Below are 23,721 nucleotides of genomic sequence, written 5' to 3' on the forward strand. Positions count from 1 at the left end.
ATTTAATATTAATACACTAAACATGTATTTAATATTAATACACTAAACATGTATTTAATATTTATACACTAAACATGTATTTAATATTCATACACTAAACATGTATTTAATATTAATACACTAAACATGTATTTAATATTTATACACTAAACATGTATTTAATATTCATAAACTAAACATGTTTTTAACATTAATACACTAAACATGTATTTAATATTCATACACTAAACATGTAGTTATTATTTATACACTAAACATGTATTTAATATTAATACACTAAACATGTATTTAATATTTATACACTAAACATGTATTTAATATTCATACACTAAACATGTATTTAATATTAATACACTAAACATGTATTTAATATTTATAAGCTAAACATGTATTTAATATTAATACACTAAATATGTATTTATTATATATCCACTAAACATGTATTTAATATTCATAAACTAAACATGTATTTAATATTCATACACTTAACATGTATTTAATATTCATACACTAAACATGTATTTAATATCAATACAAAACATGTATTTACGTTTAATAAACTAAACATTTATTTAATATTCATACACTAAACATGCATTTAATATTCATACAGTAAGCATGTATTGAATATTCATACACTAAACATGTATTTAATATTATACACTAAACATGCATTTAATATTCATACACTAAACATGTATTTAATATTTATACACTAAACATGTGTTTAATATTAATACAAAAACATGTATTTAATTTTAATGAACTAAACATATATTTAATATTATTACACTAAACATGTATTTAATATTTATACACTGAACATGTATTTAATAGTTATACACTAATCATTATTTAATATTAATACACTAATCATGTGTTTAATATTAATACACTAAACATGTATTTAATATTTATACACTAAACATGTATTTAATATCAATACAAAAACATGTATTTAATTTAAATAAACTAAACATATATTTAATATTCATACACTAAACATGTATTTAATATTAATACAAAAACATGTATTTAATTTTAATAAACTAAACACATATTTAATATTAATACACTAAACATGTATTAAATATTCATACACTAAACATGTATTTAATATTCATTCAATAAACATGTAGTTATTATTCTTACACTTAATATGTATTTAATATTAATACAAAAACATGTATTTAATTTTAATAAACTAAACATGTATTTAATATTCATACACTAAACATATATTTAACATTCATACACTAAACATGAATCTAATATTAATAAACAAAACATGTATTTGAGATTTATAAACTTAACATGTATTTAATATTAATTTACTAAACATGTATTTAATATTTATACACTAAACATGTATTTAATATTCATAAACTAAACATGTATTTAACATTTATACACTAAACATGTATTTAATATTCATACACTAAACATGTATTTAATATTCATACACTAAACATGTAGCTAATATTTATACACTAAACATGTATTTAATATTCATTCAATAAACATGTAGTTATTATTCTTACACTTAATATGTATTTAATATTAATACAAAAACATGTATTTAATTTTAATAAACTAAACATATATTTAATATTAATAAACTAAACATGTATTTAATATTCATACACTAAACATGTATTTGATATTCATACACTAAACATGTAGTTATTATTTATACACTAAACATGTATTTAATATTCATAAACTAAATATATATTTAATATTAATACACTAAACATGTATTTAATATTTATACACTAAACATGTATTTAATATTCATAAACTAAACATGTATTTAACATTTATACACAAAACATGTATTTAATATTCATACACTAAACATGTAGTTATTATTTATACAATAAACATGTATTTAATATTAATACACTAAACATGTATTTAATATTCATACACTAAACATGTATTTAATATTAATACGCTAAATATGTATTTATCATATATCCACTAAACATGTATTTAATATTCATAAACTAAACATGTATTTAATATTCATACACTAAACGTGTATTTAATATTCATACACTAAACATGTATTTAATATTAATACAAAACATGTATTTACGTTTAATAAACCAAACATGTATTTAATATTCATACACTAAACATGTATTTAATTTTTAATAAACTAAACATATATTTAATATTAATACACTAAACATGTATTTAATATTTATACACTAAACATGTATTTAATATTCATACACTAAACATGTAGTTATTATTCATACACTAAACATGTATTTAATATTAATACAGTAAACATGTATTAAATATGTATACACTAAACATGTATTTAATATTCATTCAATAAATATGTAGTTATTATTCTTACACTTAATATGTATTTAATATTAATACAAAAACATGTATTTAATTTTAATAAACTAAACATATATTTAATATTAATACACTAAACATGTATTTAATATTTATACACTAAACATGTATTTAATATTCATACACTAAACATGTAGTTATTATTTATACACTAAACATGTATTTAATATTAATACAGTAAACATGTATTAAATATTTATACACTAAACATGTATTTAATATTAATACAAAAACATGTATTTAATTTTAATAAACTAAATATATATTTAATATTAATACACTAAACATGTATTTAATATTTTTACACTAAACGTGTATTTAATATTCATACACTAAAAGTGTATTTAATATTTATACACTAAACATGTATTTAATATTCATAAACTAGATATATATTTAATATTAATACACTAAACATGTATTTAATATTAATGCACTAAAAACGTATTTAATATTTTACACTAAACATGTATCTAATATTCATACACTAAACATGTATTTAATATTCATACACTAAACATGTATTTAATATTAATACAAAAACATGTATTTAATTGTAATAAACTAAATATATATTTAATATTAATACACTAAACATGTATTTAATATTCATGAACTAAACATGTATTTAACATTTATACACTAAACATGTATTTAATATTCATACACTAAACATGTAGTTATTATTTATACACTAAACATGTATTTAATATTAAAACACTAAACATGTATTTAATATTAATACACTAAACATGTATTTAATATTTATACAGTAAACATGTATTGAATATTCATACACTAAGCATGTATTTAATATTCATACACTAAACATGTATTTAATATTAATACACTAAACATGTATTTAATATTCACACACTTAACATGTATTTAATATTTATACACGAAACATGTATTAAATATTTATACACTAAACATGTATTTAATATTCATACATTAACAATGTATTTAATATTCATACTTTAAACATGTATTTAATATTTATACACTAAGCATGTATTTAATATTCGTACACGAAACATGTATTTAATATTCATACACTAAACATGTATTTAATATTCATACATTAAACATGTATTTAATATTCATACATTAAACATGTATTTAATATTTATACACTAAACATGTATTTAATATTCATACACTAAACATGTATTTAATATTTATACAAAAACATGTATTTAATTTTAATAAACTAAACATATATTTAATATTAATACACTAAATATGTATTTAATATTTATACACTAAACATGTATTTAATATTCATACACTAAACATGTAGTTATTATTTATACACTAAACATGTATTTAATATTAATACAGTAAACATGTATTTAATATTAATACACTAAACATGTATTTAATATTAATACAAAAACATGTATTTAATTTTAATAAACTAAATATATATTTAATATTAATACACTAAACATGTATTTAATATTCATACACTAAACATGTAGTTATTATTCATACACTAAACATGTATTTAATATTAATACAGTAAACATGTATTTAATATTCATACACTAAACATGTATTTAATATTTATACAAAAACATGTATTTAATTTTAATAAACTAAACATATATTTGATATCAATACAATAAAAGATTTATTTAATATTTATACACTAAACATGTATTCAATATTCATACACTAAACATGTAGTTATTATTTATACACTAAACATGTATTTAATAGTAATACAAAAACATGTATTTAATTTTAATAAACTAAATATATATTTAATATTAATACACTAAACATGTATTTAATATTTTTACACTAAACGTGTATTTAATATTCATACACTAAAAGTGTATTAAATATTCATACACTAAACATGTGTTTAATATTAATACACTAAACATGTAGTTATTATTCATACACTAAACATGTATTTAATATTTATACACTAAACATGTATTTAATATGAATACACTAAATATGTATTTATTATATATCCACTGAACATGTATTTAATATTCATAAACTATATATATATTTAATATTAATACACTAAACATGTATTTAATATTAATACAAAACATGTATTTAATTGTAATAAACTAAATATATATTTAATATTAATACACTAAGCATGTATTCAATATTCATAAACTAAACATGTATTTAATATTTTTACACTAAACATGTATTTAATATTCATACACTAAACATGTATTTAATATTCATACACTAAACAAGTATTTAATATTAATACAAAACATGTATTTAATTGTAATAAACTAAATATATATTTAATATTAATACACTAAGCATGTATTTAATATTCATAAACTAAACATGTATTTAACATTCATACACTAAACATGTATTTAATATTCATACACTAAACATGTAGTTATTATTCATACACTAAACATGTATTTAATATTAATACACTAAACATGTTTTTAATATTAATACACTAAACATGTATTTAATATTCATACACTAAACATGTATTTAATATTTATACAGTAAACATGTATTGAATATTCATACACTAAACATTAATTTAATATTCATACACTAAACATGTATTTAAATTAATACACTAAACAGGTATTTAATATTTATACACTAAACATGTATTTAATATTAATACAAAAACATGTATTTAATTTTAATAAACTAAACATATATTTAATATTATTACACTGAACATGTATTTAATATTCATACACTAAACATTTAGTTATTATTTATACACTAAACATGTATTTAATATTAATACACTAAACATGTATTTAATATTAATACACTAAACATGTATTTAATATTTATACACTAATCATGTATTTAATATTAATACATTAATCATGTATTTAATATTCATACACTAAATATGTATTTACTATTCATACACTTAACATGTATTTAATATTTATACACTAAATATGTATTTAATATTAAATACATTAAAATGTATTTAATATTCTTACACTAAACATGTATTTAATATTCATACATTAAAGATGTATTTAATATTCATACACTAAACATCTATTTAATATTCGTACACGAAACATGTATTTAATATTTATACACTAAACATGTATTTAATATTCGTACACGAAACATGTATTTAATATTCATACACTAAACATGTATTTAATATTCATACATTAAACATGTATTTAATATTCATACATTAAACATGTATTTAATATTTATACACTAAACATGTATTTAATATTCATACACTAAACATGTATTTAATATTTATACAAAAACATGTATTTAATTTTAATAAACTAAACATATATTTAATATTAATACAATAAATATGTATTTAATATTTATACACTAAACATGTATTTAATATTCATACACTAAACATGTAGTTATTATTTATACACTAAACATGTATTTAATATTAATACAGTAAACATGTATTTAATATTAATACACTAAACATGTATTTAATATTAATACAAAAACATGTATTTAATTTTAATAAACTAAATATATATTTAATATTAATACACTAAACATGTATTTAATATTCATACACTAAACATGTAGTTATTATTCATACACTAAACATGTATTTAATATTAATACAGTAAACATGTATTTAATATTCATACACTAAACATGTATTTAATATTTATACAAAAACATGTATTTAATTTTAATAAACTAAACATATATTTGATATCAATAAAATAAAAGATTTATTTAATATTTATACACTAAACATGTATTCAATATTCATACACTAAACATGTAGTCATTATTTATACACTAAACATGTATTTAATATTAATACAGTAAACATGTATTAAATATTTATACACTAAACATGTATTTAATAGTAATACAAAAACATGTATTTAATTTTAATAAACTAAATATATATTTAATATTAATACACTAAACATGTATTTAATATTTTTACACTAAACGTGTATTTAATATTCATACACTAAAAGTGTATTAAATATTCATACACTAAACATGTGTTTAATATTAATACACTAAACATGTAGTTATTATTCATACACTAAACATGTATTTAATATTTATACACTAAACATGTATTTAATATGAATACACTAAATATGTATTTATTATATATCCACTGAACATGTATTTAATATTCATAAACTATATATATATTTAATATTAATACACTAAACATGTATTTAATATTAATACAAAACATGTATTTAATTGTAATAAACTAAATATATATTTAATATTAATACACTAAGCATGTATTCAATATTCATAAACTAAACATGTATTTAATATTTTTACACTAAACATGTATTTAATATTCATACACTAAACATGTATTTAATATTCATACACTAAACAAGTATTTAATATTAATACAAAACATGTATTTAATTGTAATAAACTAAATATATATTTAATATTAATACACTAAGCATGTATTTAATATTCATAAACTAAACATGTATTTAACATTCATACACTAAACATGTATTTAATATTCATACACTAAACATGTAGTTATTATTCATACACTAAACATGTATTTAATATTAATACACTAAACATGTTTTTAATATTAATACACTAAACATGTATTTAATATTCATACACTAAACATGTATTTAATATTTATACAGTAAACATGTATTGAATATTCATACACTAAACATTAATTTAATATTCATACACTAAACATGTATTTAAATTAATACACTAAACAGGTATTTAATATTTATACACTAAACATGTATTTAATATTAATACAAAAACATGTATTTAATTTTAATAAACTAAACATATATTTAATATTATTACACTGAACATGTATTTAATATTCATACACTAAACATTTAGTTATTATTTATACACTAAACATGTATTTAATATTAATACACTAAACATGTATTTAATATTAATACACTAAACATGTATTTAATATTTATACACTAATCATGTATTTAATATTAATACATTAATCATGTATTTAATATTCATACACTAAATATGTATTTACTATTCATACACTTAACATGTATTTAATATTTATACACTAAATATGTATTTAATATTAAATACATTAAAATGTATTTAATATTCTTACACTAAACATGTATTTAATATTCATACATTAAAGATGTATTTAATATTCATACACTAAACATCTATTTAATATTCGTACACGAAACATGTATTTAATATTTATACACTAAACATGTATTTAATATTCATAAACTAAACATGTATTTAACATTTATACACTAAATAAACATGTATTTAATATTCATACACTAAACATGTAGTTATTATTTAAACACTAAACATGTATTTAATATTAATACACTAAACATGTATTTAATATTTATACACTAAACATGTATTTAAAATTAATACACTAAATATGTATTTATTATACATCCACTAAACATGTATTTAATATTCATAAACTAAACATGTATTTAATATTCATACACTAAACGTGTATTTAATATTCATACACTAAACATGTATTTAATATTAATACAAAACATGTATTTACGTTTAATAAACTAAACATATATTTAATAGTAATACACTAAACATGTATTTAATATTTATACAGTAAACATGTATTGAATATTCATACAAAAACATGTATTTAATTTTAATAAACTAAACATGTATTTAATATTATACACTAAACATGCATTTAATATTCATACACTAAACATGTATTTAATATTTATACACTAAACATGTATTTAATATTAATACACTAAACATGTATTTAATATTAATACACTAAACATGTATTTAATATTTTTACACTAAACGTGTATTTAATATTAATACACTAAATATGTATTTATTATATATCCACTAAACATGTATTTAATATTCATAAACTAAACATGTATTTAATATTCATACACCAAACGTGTATTTAATATTCATACACTAAACATGTATTTAATATTAATACAAAACATGTATTTACGTTTAATAAACTTAACATATATTTAATAGTAATACACTAAACATGTATTTAATATTTATACAGTAAACATGTATTTAATATTAATACAAAACATGTATTTACGTTTAATAAACTAAACATATATTTAATATTATTACACTAAACATGTATTTAATATTCATACAACAAACATGTATTTAATATTTATACACTAAACATGTATTTAATATTAATACAAAAACATGTATTTAATTTTAATAAACTAAACATATATTTAATATTATTACACTAAACATGTATTTAATATTTATACACTGAACATGTATTTAATAGTTATACACTAATCATGTATTTAATATTAATACACAAATCATGTATTTAATATTCATGCACTAAATATGTATTTAATATTCATACACTTAACATGTATTTAATATTTATTCACGAAACATATATTTAATATTCATACACTAAACATGTATTTAATATTCATACATTAAAAATGTATTTAATATTCATACACTAAACATGTATTTAATACTCATACATTAAACATGTATTTAATATTTATACACTAAAAATGTATATAATATTCGTACACAGAACATGTATTTAATATTTATACACTAAACATGTATTTAATATTCATACAATAAACATGTATTTAATATTCATACACTAAACATGTATTTAATATTTATACACTAAACATGTATTTAATATTCATACACTAAACATGTATTTAATATTTATACACTTAACATGTATTTAATATTTATACACTAAATATGTATTTAATATTCATACACTAAACATGTATTTAATATTAATACACTGAACATGTATTTAATAATCATATACTAAACGTATATGTAATCATATACTAATCATATATTTAATATTCATTTAGTAAACATGTATTTATTATCCTCTAAATAAGGCACACTTGGAAATAATGATTTTCTTTATGCGTGCAGTTGCGGCAGAAGTCCACAGGAGGGCGCACGTTCCCTCTTAATAAGTCCGGTCCTCTCCGTCTCTCTATCTCTCTTTTTCCTTTTTTTTTGTTTCTTTTATTTTTTTTACATAAGTTTGGTTTCTCATTCACTTATATTTATACACTAAACATGTATTTAATATTAATACACTAAAGATGTATTTAATATTTATACACTAAACATGTATTTAATATCAATACAAAAACATGTATTTAATTTAAATAAACTAAACATATATTTAATATTCATACACTAAACATGTATTTAATATTAATACAAAAACATGTATTTAATTTTAATAAACTAAACACATATTTAATATTAATACACTAAACATGTATTAAATATTCATACACTAAACATGTATTTAATATTCATTCAATAAACATGTAGTTATTATTCTTACACTTAATATGTATTTAATATTAATACAAAAACATGTATTTAATTTTAATAAACTAAACATGTATTTAATATTCATACACTAAACATATATTTAACATTCATACACTAAACATGAATCTAATATTAATACACTAAACATGTATTTGAGATGTATACACTTAACATGTATTTAATATTAATACACTAAACATGTATTTAATATTTATACACTAAACATGTATTTAATATTCATAAACTAAACATGTATTTAACATTTATACACTAAACATGTATTTAATATTCATACACTAAACATGTATTTAATATTCATACACTAAACATGTAGCTAATATTTATACACTAAACATGTATTTAATATTCATTCAATAAACATGTAGTTATTATTCTTACACTTAATATGTATTTAATATTAATACAAAAACATGTATTTAATTTTAATAAACTAAACATATATTTAATAATAATAAACTAAACATGTATTTAATATTCATACACTAAACATGTATTTAATATTCATACACTAAACATGTAGTTATTATTTATACACTAAACATGTATTTAATATTAATACAGTAAACATGTATTAAATATTTATACACTAAACATGTATTTAATATTAATACAAAAACATGTATTTAATTTTAATAAACTAAATATATATTTAATGTTAATACACTAAACATGTATTTAATATTTTTACACTAAACGTGTATTTAATATTCATACACTAAAAGTGTATTTAATATTCATACACTAAACATGTGTTTAATATTAATACACTAAACATCTAGTTATTATTCATACACTAAACATGTATTTAATATTAATACAAAACATGTATTTACGTTTAATAAACTAAACATATATTTAATAGTAATACACTAAAAATGTATTTAATATTTATACAGTAAACATGTATTGAATATTCATACAAAAACATGTATTTAATTTTAATAAACTAAACATGTATTTAATATTATACACTAAACATGCATTTAATATTCATACACTAAACATGTATTTAATATTTATACACTAAACATGTATTTAATATTAATACACTAAACATGTATTTAATATTAATACACTAAACATGTATTTAATATTTTCACACTAAACGTGTATTAAATATTAATACACTAAATATGTATTTATTATATATCCACTAAACATGTATTTAATATTCATAAACTAAACATGTATTTAATATTCATACACCAAACGTGTATTTAATATTCATACACTAAACATGTATTTAATATTAATACAAAACATGTATTTACGTTTAATAAACTTAACATATATTTAATAGTAATACACTAAACATGTATTTAATATTTATACAGTAAACATGTATTGAATATTCATACAAAAACATGTATTTAATTTTAATAAACAAAACATATATTTAATATTATTACACTAAACATGTATTTAATATTCATACACCAAACATGTATTTAATATTTATACACTAAACATGTATTTAATATTAATACAAAAACATGTATTTAATTTTAATAAACTAAACATATATTTAATATTATTACACTAAACATGTATTTAATATTTATACACTGAACATCTATTTAATAGTTATACACTAATCATGTATTCAATATTAATACACAAATCATGTATTTAATATTCATACACTAAATATGTATTTAATATTCATACTCTTAACATGTATTTAATATTTATTCACGAAACATATATTTAATATTCATACACTAAACATGTATTTAATATTCATACATTAAAAATGTATTTAATATTCATACACTAAACATGTATTTAATATTCATACATTAAACATGTATTTAATATTTATACACTAAAAATGTATATAATATTCGTACACGAAACATGTATTTAATATTTATACACTAAACATGTATTTAATATTCATACAATAAACATGTATTTAATATTCATACACTAAACATGTATTTAATATTTATACACTAAACATGTATTTAATATTCATACACTAAACATGTATTTAATATTTATACACTAAACATGTATTTAATATTTGTACACTAAATATGTATTTAATATTCATACACCAAACATGTATTTAATATTAATACACTGAACATGTATTTAATAATCATATACTAAACGTATATGTAATCATATACTAATCATATATTTAATATTCATTTAGTAAACATGTATTTATTATCCTCTAAATAAGGCACACTTGGAAATAATGAATTTCTTTATTTGTGCAGTTGCAGCAGAAGTCCACAGGAGGGCGCACGTTCCCTCTTAATAAGTCCGGTCCTCTCCGTCTCTCTATCTCTCTTTTTCCTTTTTTTTTGTTTCTTTTATTTTTTTTACATAAGTTTGGTTTCTCATTCCCTTATATTTATACACTAAACATGTATTTAATATTAATACACTAAACATGTATTTAATATTTATACACTAAACATGTATTTAATATCAATACAAAAACATGTATTTAATTTAAATAAACTAAACATATATTTAATATTCATACACTAAACATGTATTTAATATTAATACAAAAACATGTATTTAATTTTAATAAACTAAACACATATTTAATATTAATACACTAAACATGTATTAAATATTCATACACTAAACATGTATTTAATATTCATTCAATAAACATGTAGTTATTATTCTTACACTTAATATGTATTTAATATTAATACAAAAACATGTATTTAATTTTAATAAACTAAACATGTATTTAATATTCATACACTAAACATATATTTAACATTCATACACTAAACATGAATCTAATATTAATAAACAAAACATGTATTTGAGATTTATAAACTTAACATGTATTTAATATTAATTTACTAAACATGTATTTAATATTTATACACTAAACATGTATTTAATATTCATAAACTAAACATGTATTTAACATTTATACACTAAACATGTATTTAATATTCATACACTAAACATGTATTTAATATTCATACACTAAACATGTAGCTAATATTTATACACTAAACATGTATTTAATATTCATTCAATAAACATGTAGTTATTATTCTTACACTTAATATGTATTTAATATTAATACAAAAACATGTATTTAATTTTAATAAACTAAACATATATTTAATATTAATAAACTAAACATGTATTTAATATTCATACACTAAACATGTATTTGATATTCATACACTAAACATGTAGTTATTATTTATACACTAAACATGTATTTAATATTCATAAACTAAATATATATTTAATATTAATACACTAAACATGTATTTAATATTTATACACTAAACATGTATTTAATATTCATAAACTAAACATGTATTTAACATTTATACACAAAACATGTATTTAATATTCATACACTAAACATGTAGTTATTATTTATACAATAAACATGTATTTAATATTAATACACTAAACATGTATTTAATATTCATACACTAAACATGTATTTAATATTAATACGCTAAATATGTATTTATCATATATCCACTAAACATGTATTTAATATTCATAAACTAAACATGTATTTAATATTCATACACTAAACGTGTATTTAATATTCATACACTAAACATGTATTTAATATTAATACAAAACATGTATTTACGTTTAATAAACCAAACATGTATTTAATATTCATACACTAAACATGTATTTAATTTTTAATAAACTAAACATATATTTAATATTAATACACTAAACATGTATTTAATATTTATACACTAAACATGTATTTAATATTCATACACTAAACATGTAGTTATTATTCATACACTAAACATGTATTTAATATTAATACAGTAAACATGTATTAAATATGTATACACTAAACATGTATTTAATATTCATTCAATAAATATGTAGTTATTATTCTTACACTTAATATGTATTTAATATTAATACAAAAACATGTATTTAATTTTAATAAACTAAACATATATTTAATATTAATACACTAAACATGTATTTAATATTTATACACTAAACATGTATTTAATATTCATACACTAAACATGTAGTTATTATTTATACACTAAACATGTATTTAATATTAATACAGTAAACATGTATTAAATATTTATACACTAAACATGTATTTAATATTAATACAAAAACATGTATTTAATTTTAATAAACTAAATATATATTTAATATTAATACACTAAACATGTATTTAATATTTTTACACTAAACGTGTATTTAATATTCATACACTAAAAGTGTATTTAATATTTATACACTAAACATGTATTTAATATTAATACACTAAATATGTATTTATTATATATCCACTAAACATGTATTTAATATTCATAAACTAGATATATATTTAATATTAATACACTAAACATGTATTTAATATTAATGCACTAAAAACGTATTTAATATTTTACACTAAACATGTATCTAATATTCATACACTAAACATGTATTTAATATTCATACACTAAACATGTATTTAATATTAATACAAAAACATGTATTTAATTGTAATAAACTAAATATATATTTAATATTAATACACTAAACATGTATTTAATATTCATGAACTAAACATGTATTTAACATTTATACACTAAACATGTATTTAATATTCATACACTAAACATGTAGTTATTATTTATACACTAAACATGTATTTAATATTAAAACACTAAACATGTATTTAATATTAATACACTAAACATGTATTTAATATTTATACAGTAAACATGTATTGAATATTCATACACTAAGCATGTATTTAATATTCATACACTAAACATGTATTTAATATTAATACACTAAACATGTATTTAATATTCACACACTTAACATGTATTTAATATTTATACACGAAACATGTATTAAATATTTATACACTAAACATGTATTTAATATTCATACATTAACAATGTATTTAATATTCATACTTTAAACATGTATTTAATATTTATACACTAAGCATGTATTTAATATTCGTACACGAAACATGTATTTAATATTCATACACTAAACATGTATTTAATATTCATACATTAAACATGTATTTAATATTCATACATTAAACATGTATTTAATATTTATACACTAAACATGTATTTAATATTCATACACTAAACATGTATTTAATATTTATACAAAAACATGTATTTAATTTTAATAAACTAAACATATATTTAATATTAATACACTAAATATGTATTTAATATTTATACACTAAACATGTATTTAATATTCATACACTAAACATGTAGTTATTATTTATACACTAAACATGTATTTAATATTAATACAGTAAACATGTATTTAATATTAATACACTAAACATGTATTTAATATTAATACAAAAACATGTATTTAATTTTAATAAACTAAATATATATTTAATATTAATACACTAAACATGTATTTAATATTCATACACTAAACATGTAGTTATTATTCATACACTAAACATGTATTTAATATTAATACAGTAAACATGTATTTAATATTCATACACTAAACATGTATTTAATATTTATACAAAAACATGTATTTAATTTTAATAAACTAAACATATATTTGATATCAATACAATAAAAGATTTATTTAATATTTATACACTAAACATGTATTCAATATTCATACACTAAACATGTAGTTATTATTTATACACTAAACATGTATTTAATATTAATACAGTAAACATGTATTAAATATTTATACACTAAACATGTATTTAATAGTAATACAAAAACATGTATTTAATTTTAATAAACTAAATATATATTTAATATTAATACACTAAACATGTATTTAATATTTTTACACTAAACGTGTATTTAATATTCATACACTAAAAGTGTATTAAATATTCATACACTAAACATGTGTTTAATATTAATACACTAAACATGTAGTTATTATTCATACACTAAACATGTATTTAATATTTATACACTAAACATGTATTTAATATGAATACACTAAATATGTATTTATTATATATCCACTGAACATGTATTTAATATTCATAAACTATATATATATTTAATATTAATACACTAAACATGTATTTAATATTAATACAAAACATGTATTTAATTGTAATAAACTAAATATATATTTAATATTAATACACTAAGCATGTATTCAATATTCATAAACTAAACATGTATTTAATATTTTTACACTAAACATGTATTTAATATTCATACACTAAACATGTATTTAATATTCATACACTAAACAAGTATTTAATATTAATACAAAACATGTATTTAATTGTAATAAACTAAATATATATTTAATATTAATACACTAAGCATGTATTTAATATTCATAAACTAAACATGTATTTAACATTCATACACTAAACATGTATTTAATATTCATACACTAAACATGTAGTTATTATTCATACACTAAACATGTATTTAATATTAATACACTAAACATGTTTTTAATATTAATACACTAAACATGTATTTAATATTCATACACTAAACATGTATTTAATATTTATACAGTAAACATGTATTGAATATTCATACACTAAACATTAATTTAATATTCATACACTAAACATGTATTTAAATTAATACACTAAACAGGTATTTAATATTTATACACTAAACATGTATTTAATATTAATACAAAAACATGTATTTAATTTTAATAAACTAAACATATATTTAATATTATTACACTGAACATGTATTTAATATTCATACACTAAACATTTAGTTATTATTTATACACTAAACATGTATTTAATATTAATACACTAAACATGTATTTAATATTAATACACTAAACATGTATTTAATATTTATACACTAATCATGTATTTAATATTAATACATTAATCATGTATTTAATATTCATACACTAAATATGTATTTACTATTCATACACTTAACATGTATTTAATATTTATACACTAAATATGTATTTAATATTAAATACATTAAAATGTATTTAATATTCTTACACTAAACATGTATTTAATATTCATACATTAAAGATGTATTTAATATTCATACACTAAACATCTATTTAATATTCGTACACGAAACATGTATTTAATATTTATACACTAAACATGTATTTAATATTCATAAACTAAACATGTATTTAACATTTATACACTAAATAAACATGTATTTAATATTCATACACTAAACATGTAGTTATTATTTAAACACTAAACATGTATTTAATATTAATACACTAAACATGTATTTAATATTTATACACTAAACATGTATTTAAAATTAATACACTAAATATGTATTTATTATACATCCACTAAACATGTATTTAATATTCATAAACTAAACATGTATTTAATATTCATACACTAAACGTGTATTTAATATTCATACACTAAACATGTATTTAATATTAATACAAAACATGTATTTACGTTTAATAAACTAAACATATATTTAATAGTAATACACTAAACATGTATTTAATATTTATACAGTAAACATGTATTGAATATTCATACAAAAACATGTATTTAATTTTAATAAACTAAACATGTATTTAATATTATACACTAAACATGCATTTAATATTCATACACTAAACATGTATTTAATATTTATACACTAAACATGTATTTAATATTAATACACTAAACATGTATTTAATATTAATACACTAAACATGTATTTAATATTTTTACACTAAACGTGTATTTAATATTAATACACTAAATATGTATTTATTATATATCCACTAAACATGTATTTAATATTCATAAACTAAACATGTATTTAATATTCATACACCAAACGTGTATTTAATATTCATACACTAAACATGTATTTAATATTAATACAAAACATGTATTTACGTTTAATAAACTTAACATATATTTAATAGTAATACACTAAACATGTATTTAATATTTATACAGTAAACATGTATTTAATATTAATACAAAACATGTATTTACGTTTAATAAACTAAACATATATTTAATATTATTACACTAAACATGTATTTAATATTCATACAACAAACATGTATTTAATATTTATACACTAAACATGTATTTAATATTAATACAAAAACATGTATTTAATTTTAATAAACTAAACATATATTTAATATTATTACACTAAACATGTATTTAATATTTATACACTGAACATGTATTTAATAGTTATACACTAATCATGTATTTAATATTAATACACAAATCATGTATTTAATATTCATGCACTAAATATGTATTTAATATTCATACACTTAACATGTATTTAATATTTATTCACGAAACATATATTTAATATTCATACACTAAACATGTATTTAATATTCATACATTAAAAATGTATTTAATATTCATACACTAAACATGTATTTAATACTCATACATTAAACATGTATTTAATATTTATACACTAAAAATGTATATAATATTCGTACACAGAACATGTATTTAATATTTATACACTAAACATGTATTTAATATTCATACAATAAACATGTATTTAATATTCATACACTAAACATGTATTTAATATTTATACACTAAACATGTATTTAATATTCATACACTAAACATGTATTTAATATTTATACACTTAACATGTATTTAATATTTATACACTAAATATGTATTTAATATTCATACACTAAACATGTATTTAATATTAATACACTGAACATGTATTTAATAATCATATACTAAACGTATATGTAATCATATACTAATCATATATTTAATATTCATTTAGTAAACATGTATTTATTATCCTCTAAATAAGGCACACTTGGAAATAATGATTTTCTTTATGTGTGCAGTTGCGGCAGAAGTCCACAGGAGGGCGCACGTTCCCTCTTAATAAGTCCGGTCCTCTCCGTCTCTCTATCTCTCTTTTTCCTTTTTTTTTGTTTCTTTTATTTTTTTTACATAAGTTTGGTTTCTCATTCACTTATATTTATACACTAAACATGTATTTAATATTAATACACTAAAGATGTATTTAATATTTATACACTAAACATGTATTTAATATCAATACAAAAACATGTATTTAATTTAAATAAACTAAACATATATTTAATATTCATACACTAAACATGTATTTAATATTAATACAAAAACATGTATTTAATTTTAATAAACTAAACACATATTTAATATTAATACACTAAACATGTATTAAATATTCATACACTAAACATGTATTTAATATTCATTCAATAAACATGTAGTTATTATTCTTACACTTAATATGTATTTAATATTAATACAAAAACATGTATTTAATTTTAATAAACTAAACATGTATTTAATATTCATACACTAAACATATATTTAACATTCATACACTAAACATGAATCTAATATTAATACACTAAACATGTATTTGAGATTTATACACTTAACATGTATTTAATATTAATACACTAAACATGTATTTAATATTTATACACTAAACATGTATTTAATATTCATAAACTAAACATGTATTTAACATTTATACACTAAACATGTATTTAATATTCATACACTAAACATGTATTTAATATTCATACACTAAACATGTAGCTAATATTTATACACTAAACATGTATTTAATATTCATTCAATAAACATGTAGTTATTATTCTTACACTTAATATGTATTTAATATTAATACAAAAACATGTATTTAATTTTAATAAACTAAACATATATTTAATATTAATAAACTAAACATGTATTTAATATTCATACACTAAACATGTATTTAATATTCATACACTAAACATGTAGTTATTATTTATACACTAAACATGTATTTAATATTAATACAGTAAACATGTATTAAATATTTATACACTAAACATGTATTTAATATTAATACAAAAACATGTATTTAATTTTAATAAACTAAATATATATTTAATGTTAATACACTAAACATGTATTTAATATTTTTACACTAAACGTGTATTTAATATTCATACACTAAAAGTGTATTTAATATTCATACACTAAACATGTGTTTAATATTAATACACTAAACATCTAGTTATTATTCATACACTAAACATGTATTTAATATTAATACAAAACATGTATTTACGTTTAATAAACTAAACATATATTTAATAGTAATACACTAAAAATGTATTTAATATTTATACAGTAAACATGTATTGAATATTCATACAAAAACATGTATTTAATTTTAATAAACTAAACATGTATTTAATATTATACACTAAACATGCATTTAATATTCATACACTAAACAAGTATTTAATATTTATACACTAAACATGTATTTAATATTAATACACTAAACATGTATTTAATATTAATACACTAAACATGTATTTAATATTTTCACACTAAACGTGTATTAAATATTAATACACTAAATATGTATTTATTATATATCCACTAAACATGTATTTAATATTCATAAACTAAACATGTATTTAATATTCATACACCAAACGTGTATTTAATATTCATACACTAAACATGTATTTAATATTAATACAAAACATGTATTTACGTTTAATAAACTTAACATATATTTAATAGTAATACACTAAACATGTATTTAATATTTATACAGTAAACATGTATTGAATATTCATACAAAAACATGTATTTAATTTTAATAAACAAAACATATATTTAATATTATTACACTAAACATGTATTTAATATTCATACACCAAACATGTATTTAATATTTATACACTAAACATGTATTTAATATTAATACAAAAACATGTATTTAATTTTAATAAACTAAACATATATTTAATATTATTACACTAAACATGTATTTAATATTTATACACTGAACATCTATTTAATAGTTATACACTAATCATGTATTCAATATTAATACACAAATCATGTATTTAATATTCATACACTAAATATGTATTTAATATTCATACTCTTAACATGTATTTAATATTTATTCACGAAACATATATTTAATATTCATACACTAAACATGTATTTAATATTCATACATTAAAAATGTATTTAATATTCATACACTAAACATGTATTTAATATTCATACATTAAACATGTATTTAATATTTATACACTAAAAATGTATATAATATTCGTACACGAAACATGTATTTAATATTTGTACACTAAACATGTATTTAATATTCATACAATAAACATGTATTTAATATTCATACACTAAACATGTATTTAATATTTATACACTAAACATGTATTTAATATTCATACACTAAACATGTATTTAATATTTATACACTAAACATGTATTTAATATTTGTACACTAAATATGTATTTAATATTCATACACCAAACATGTATTTAATATTAATACACTGAACATGTATTTAATAATCATATACTAAACGTATATGTAATCATATACTAATCATATATTTAATATTCATTTAGTAAACATGTATTTATTATCCTCTAAATAAGGCACACTTGGAAATAATGAATTTCTTTATTTGTGCAGTTGCAGCAGAAGTCCACAGGAGGGCGCACGTTCCCTCTTAATAAGTCCGGTCCTCTCCGTCTCTCTATCTCTCTTTTTCCTTTTTTTTTGTTTCTTTTATTTTTTTTACATAAGTTTGGTTTCTCATTCCCTTATATTTATACACTAAACATGTATTTAATATTAATACACTAAACATGTATTTAATATTTATACACTAAACATGTATTTAATATCAATACAAAAACATGTATTTAATTTAAATAAACTAAACATATATTTAATATTAATACACTAAACATGTATTAAATATTCATACACTAAACATGTATTTAATATTCATTCAATAAACATGTAGTTATTATTCTTACACTTAATATGTATTTAATATTAATACAAAAACATGTATTTAATTTTAATAAACTAAACATGTATTTAATATTCATACACTAAACATATATTTAACATTCATACACTAAACATGAATCTAATATTAATAAACAAAACATGTATTTGAGATTTATAAACTTAACATGTATTTAATATTAATTTACTAAACATGTATTTAATATTTATACACTAAACATGTATTTAATATTCATAAACTAAACATGTATTTAACATTTATACACTAAACATGTATTTAATATTCATACACTAAACATGTATTTAATATTCATACACTAAACATGTAGCTAATATTTATACACTAAACATGTATTTAATATTCATTCAATAAACATGTAGTTATTATTCTTACACTTAATATGTATTTAATATTAATACAAAAACATGTATTTAATTTAAATAAACTAAACATATATTTATTATTAATAAACTAAACATGTATTTAATATTCATACACTAAACATGTATTTGATATTCATACACTAAACATGTAGTTATTATTTATACACTAAACATGTATTTAATATTCATAAACTAAATATATATTTAATATTAATACACTAAACATGTATTTAATATTTATACACTAAACATGTATTTAATATTCATAAACTAAACATGTATTTAACATTTATACACAAAACATGTATTTAATATTCATACACTAAACATGTAGTTATTATTTATACAATAAACATGTATTTAATATTAATACACTAAACATGTATTTAATATTCATACACTAAACATGTATTTAATATTAATACGCTAAATATGTATTTATCATATATCCACTAAACATGTATTTAATATTCATAAACTAAACATGTATTTAATATTCATACACTAAACGTGTATTTAATATTCATACACTAAACATGTATTTAATATTAATACAAAACATGTATTTACGTTTAATAAACCAAACATGTATTAAATATTTATACACTAAACATGTATTTAATATTAATACAAAAACATGTATTTAATTTTAATAAACTAAATATATATTTAATATTAATACACTAAACATGTATTTAATATTTTTACACTAAACGTGTATTTAATATTCATACACTAAAAGTGTATTTAATATTTATACACTAAACATGTATTTAATATTAATACACTAAATATGTATTTATTATATATCCACTAAACACGTATTTAATATTCATAAACTAGATATATATTTAATATTAATACACTAAACATGTATTTAATATTAATGCACTAAAAACGTATTTAATATTTTACACTAAACATGTATCTAATATTCATACACTAAACATGTATTTAATATTCATACACTAAACATGTATTTAATATTAATACAAAAACATGTATTTAATTGTAATAAACTAAATATATATTTAATATTAATACACTAAACATGTATTTAATATTCATGAACTAAACATGTATTTAACATTTATACACTAAACATGTATTTAATATTCATACACTAAACATGTAGTTATTATTTATACACTAAACATGTATTTAATATTAAAACACTAAACAAGTATTTAATATTAATACACTAAACATGTATTTAATATTCATACAGTAAACATGTATTTAATATTAATACACTAAACATGTATTTAATATTTATACACTAAACATGTATTTAATATTAATACAAAAACATGTATTTAATTTTAATAAACTAAACATGTATTTAACATTTATACACTAAACATGTATTTAATATTCATACACTAAACATGTAGTTATTATTTATACACTAAACATGTATTTAATATTAATACACTAAACATGTATTTAATATTAATACAGTAATCATGTATTTAATATTAATACACTAATCATGTATTTAATATTCATACACTTAATATGTATTTAATATTTATACACTTAACATGTATTTAATATTTATACACTAAATATGTATTTAATATTCATACATTAAAAATGTATTTAATATTCATACACTAAACATGTATTTAATATTCATACATTAAACATGTATTTAATATTAATACACTAATCATGTATTTAATATTTATACACTAAATATGTATTTAGTATTTATACACTTAACATGTATTTAATATTTATACACTAAACATGTATTTAATATTCATACACTAAACATGTAGCTAATATTTATACACTAAAC

Source organism: Nerophis ophidion, unplaced genomic scaffold (assembly GCF_033978795.1).
Source record: "Nerophis ophidion isolate RoL-2023_Sa unplaced genomic scaffold, RoL_Noph_v1.0 HiC_scaffold_39, whole genome shotgun sequence".
Taxonomy (NCBI): domain Eukaryota; kingdom Metazoa; phylum Chordata; class Actinopteri; order Syngnathiformes; family Syngnathidae; genus Nerophis; species Nerophis ophidion.